Genomic DNA, 5,430 nt, shown 5'->3' with positions numbered 1-5,430 from the left:
AATAATAATAATAATAATAATAGTAAAAATAATAATAATAATAATAAAATAATAACAATAATAATGATAATAATAATAGTAATACCTTTTTTACTGTTAGTTTAACAATAGTGTGAACACTAATAGACACTAACATGAAGCAATTTAAGAGATTGCATTATGGAAGTCATTGACTGCAAGCGTTACAGGCGCGTGGACTTTCGAATTACCAATTTTTATAAGAGCTTTGAACTGACTTGCATTTTTGGATGGTTTAATTTCATTTGGAAGAGAATACCAAATCTTTGGATCCAAAAATCGAATAGATTTTTTACCATGACTTGAAGTTTAAACTTTGGAACAGATAGAGTATCCATTTTTCGAAGATCATAGCTATTGGGTTTTGGGAGAAAGTAGTCTTTCATAAAGGCTGGATTCAAGTTGTGCAGAGTTTTGTAAACTTCTAGTGCTAGCAGCCGAATGGAGTGAATATGAATTGTAGTAGATTTAGCCTTGACTGGAAGTTTAGAATACGATACGTGTACTCTGAGAGGGCACGAGAGCATAAGCAACAGCTGTCCAATATCACAGGCACCGTGGAGCAGGGCAGGGCAGGGGGGCATTACCCCACCACTTTTTGCAAAAAGTGCCAAATATTAAGTAATCAATTACCATTAAAGCCTCTTTTTATACGGTTTTAGCCCCCCCCCACTTTTTAAGACCCCTCACTTTTCTCAACGCTCCGCGGTGCCTGTATCAAATGAGATCCGTCATCTGCATAGGTTCGTAATGCAAGCCTTGCTTCTTTGGTATAATTATATGATGTTCTAAAGGTTTTGCGGCAAACTTTCTCAAAATGACACTTCGTCTGACCGATTATACTATTGTTTGTAGAACTAAACGTTATATATAAGCTCAATCTTTTTATCCCAGGGTTTTGATCACTCATATAAGCTTGCAAATAAGAAAAGAAGAAAAGAATGTACATTAAGAATATCAGAATCTTTGAAAGTGCATTATGAAGATGAAGTCATGGGCGTAGCAGATTTTGACATTTGAGGTTTTATACATTATAGATACCTGTGTGTCAGAAGTCTTAAGGAGTTGTAGGAAAACATTCTAAAACTTTGAATGGTGCTAGTGCGCGTGCTTCATTTCCAACGGTGTTTTTTCATAAAAGAAGACATTACGAAAGATAAGATCTTTCTTCCTAAAAGAAGAATAATTTTAGGTTCAGAACTATATGAATGTTAAAGCTCAGCAAAAATTCAAGTATTCTTAAAAATGATAATAAGGACAACACATTAACCAACAAATGAGATATCAAGAAGATGCATAAAAAGATTCTATAATGTGACAGAGGGAATGGCAACCATTGCTAATATTTTAAGGCGGCTCGACTTGAATATATTATTTCTGCCATTTTTTAAAGCTAGATATCTTGCAAATCAGCAATTATTGTTAGCAATCAAGATCAATATGATTCGTTAAAGTATCAAAGTGACACATCAGGGCATGTACATCAAGTTACATTCTGCATTGTTACATTCTTCAATACCAAGGTTGTTGGATGAAGACAGGGGCATCGCCAAAGGGGGGTACGGGGGAGTGTAGTACCCCTCAACACCTTGTCCGTAATAACAATAATAATACATAAAAGATTTCTGCCGGGCAAAAGAAACAATTTTTGTAGTCACTCTATAACCTTTTTGCAACAATTGTAGCGTAGTATTAGTAACTTTTCTACGTAACGTTTAACTTTCAAAGTATGACACTAAAGTATGAACTTTGACAGAAACGTATAAAAGCAGCATTTAAGAGTATTTATCTTTTGCTCACACCCTTATTAAATGAGACACGCCCTTTTTGTCGGCAAAAATCCCTTCTTTACCCCTCCAAAAAATTGTTTGGCTTCGGCCCGGATGAAGAAGGCTCTTCAAACCAGGAAGTTAATGACAAGACATAAGAACGTTACCTATATGACTGTGGATCTTAACGTAAAGCGTAATGAATTTTTCTAGTGACTGCTCAATCGCGCTAGAATTGGATTTTGTAGGAGAGTTTGGCAAATCTAACATCAAGCATTGAAAGCATGCATCTTCAATTATAATCTTGTTTCTCAATCTGGATTATCTGTTGTGATACACCAACTTTGGACTAATAATGAACGCGGCTGGTTTTATCATTAGTGGCCAATTTTTATTTCATCAAGCGAATTGTAAAGGGTGAATTAAGCGATAACTTGGTAATATCAATTTATGTGTTTAGAGGAGTGAGATTTTCCTGAAATCTACGTAGCTGGATTCCCTAAAGCAACGATTCTTATGTTAAATAAGGGAAAGGATATTTATTGACAGAGCCGCGCGGATCTTTGTTTATTTTAGTTCCTTTGATTAATCTTAGTTACCAGCAACAGCATATATTGAAATATTAACTTTACTCTGTAGAATTTGATCACAATGTTATAAATGGCCTAAGTCAGCGTAAAAATGCTACAGAGCTCTTTTTTTTATTAATTGACACATGATGGAAATCACAGTAAGATATTTCTTGTTCATTTATTGCGAAATAATTCAAGAGCTTCAATAGGAAATCCAACGGATTAAATCATATGCCTTCCTCTTGATCTGTCATGCTGTTCAATATGATCCCAGGATCTAACCCAATACTGTTAGCGACCACTTTTATTCATAAACGTTTATTCCTTGCTGTAAATTACTTAATTAAGTGCCCATATTTGAGAGGTAGAAAATTGATTTTTACGTTTGAAACACTTTTCAAGCCTTAATTTTGAGTTTCAGCAAATGATTTCTAAGCAGCCTTGATTCGAACATTCAATATGAGAAAAAAGACTTAAACAATAGAAGAATATGAAATCATATTACTTAACTTCCTACCTGAAACTCCAACACATAAAGGAATGATATACGAATTAAGGCTAAAACTTGCCATAGAAATTCATCCTTGAAGGAAAATCTATTTGAAAGCCAGAAGATAAAATGAACGGTAACAATATGACAAATAAAGGATTTATAAGAATTGTTATAAAAGGAATAAATAATGCATCAAATGTAGAGAGGGACTTTAGCTAATAAAGACAAAGTTAAACATTATTGAATTAAAGTTGATGACATTTTTTGCTGATATATATGTCGTTGCGATAATATAGCTAACTGTAACGATAATGTAGTTAGTGAATAAATTGAGTACCAGAATGCAATAAATTAGTTTGATAGTTAAATTATGGAAACCGAGTTGAGAATGTTTACCATTTTCGGGAATGTAACTTTTATAAGAAATTTGATTAATTTTCCCGTGCCAAAATATTCTTAACAATTTTTAATTCTTCGCCAATGCTCTTGAATGGTTATTATTATTGCTTAAATTGATATTATCTAATTGTTTATGAAATTTGTAATGAAATTTTTGGAAATGAAACACGCTTATACAATATAAGCTTGGTGAGCGTACGTCAAACTTTTTAAAAGAAAGAAGTCTTAAAGAGAAAGTAGCTTTGTTGTTTGCATAAAAAATTCATGTAGATAAAAATCAAACTGTGGATACTCGATAGAACTAAATCAGGGTAGCATTTTAAATTAATTCTTAAATTTCAACAATTTTGTGCCTCAATATCTAAAAGATAATAAATAAAATAAAAAATGACAAATTTCCAACATCAAGGTCACAATTTTAAAAAAAAGCTATCAATGCTCGTCCTATAAAAAGAAAAGTACTTTCAAAAAAGTATGATTATGTTATATTATTTACATATAAATATCTTTTACTTTTCATTAAACATATGTCAGACGTCCATGCATTACTTTCTAGTCCATTAAAAGCATTAAGTGGTAGTCCGTTAAAATCTTTGCACTCGTGTAGAAAAGCTATTTTTTAAAATGTTTTGATAAATTTTTTCTTGATGAAAATGGAAAGTTTTGAATATAAAGGATAATTTTAGATAAACGTCAAGGCGCTACTAGAATCAACTGGGAGTGTCAAAAGGCTCTTTTCAATACCCATGCTGACTTTAATTGGTGCTACACAAACATGAGTTTTGGCTGCCATGTTTATATAGCAGTATTTGGAATAGAGCTCCTAGCAATTTACGCAATGACAGCAAGAATTTTATCAGAAGATTTTGGTGACTTTTCGTGAAGCGCAAATGCCTTTCTTTTGAAAGATGACCCCATCTGAAAAATGTTTGCTATAAAATTCGTATTCCCCAATACAGTATCAATTGGGAAGCAATTTTTCAAAGAGTATCAAATGGGAAGAAATTGAATGGAACCCCCCAAAATGAATTTCGTTTCGACGATGCTGAAATTGGCGTCTTTTAAATTTTTTGGCTTGAAAAATGTTAAATGTAAAAAATGAAGGGGATTATAGGTGCGATTAACAAATACAGAAGAGAAGAAGAAACACGTAAAAAGGTGGTGCAAGAAAGAAAAAATAGCAAAGAATAGACAAATAATATTCTAAAGATTTACTACACAAGTAACATTCTAAGAAAGTTTTACTGCAGATTGTTTCCTGTATGTTTCATTTTTATTTTGCTCAAATATATTGATGAAGAAGAGTTTCCGTTTACATGTAGTAGATTTTCTCCAAGATAACGAATATCAAAGGAGTTCATAAACATGAACGGAAGGCTGTATTCCTTTGAGTACTGCAGTTTGCTTCTCTTCAGAAGTTTATGTTACCAGGGTCATCTCGGGGGCGGGAGCACAGGGCAAGCGCCCCTCAACGTCCTCCTATCAGAAACGTTGCGTGTTTCCAATGAGCCACAAATCATGCTAGTTATTAAAGTTTCTTGTTTACAAGAGAATGAGGAAACGGGGTTTGATCCTGTATTTGTAGTTATTTCAACAGGACCGTCGTTATGGGGGCCACCAGAAGTGCGTCACCCCCTTAATCAAAATTCCGTTGCAAAAGCGAAAGGTTTTTGCTATCTATGGGTGCTTAGTCGGCAGATTTCCACTTTGTAGGCGACGCACAATAGCTAGCGATGGCCGGATACACCTTTTTAACTAAGCAAGCAGGATACACCTTTTTAACTAAGATCTCCCGCTCTGGGGGCTACCGCCTCGAAACCCATATTGAGTGTTTTTTAGCAAAGTTACTAGCTTCTTGCTTTTTCTTGAAATTAAAAATGTATATTTCAAGCTTTTAAAGTTAATTAAAGATGGACACTTTTTGGCCTTCAAATGAATGGTTGCTATTAAATATAAGTCAATTAAACAAATCAATTACTATTGGTTTGATAGAAAAGAATTATCTCACTCAAAACTCTGACAATAAAGGAAATTTTCGACATTGTGAAAATTTTAAAATAAGGCCATAATTAGCTCTATTTAAGCTAACTCTCACTAACGCTAACGCGACGATGATTATGATGATGATTATGATGATGACGTCGCATCGTTGGTAAGCCTCGTTTGCTTTGTTAGATTG

The sequence above is a fragment of the Rhopilema esculentum genome, chromosome 11, assembly GCF_057945365.1.
Source record: "Rhopilema esculentum isolate cy_ngs chromosome 11, ASM5794536v1, whole genome shotgun sequence".
NCBI classification, from domain to species: domain Eukaryota; kingdom Metazoa; phylum Cnidaria; class Scyphozoa; order Rhizostomeae; family Rhizostomatidae; genus Rhopilema; species Rhopilema esculentum.
The sequence above is the reverse complement of the archived record's forward strand: the minus strand, read 5'-3'. Positions refer to the sequence as shown.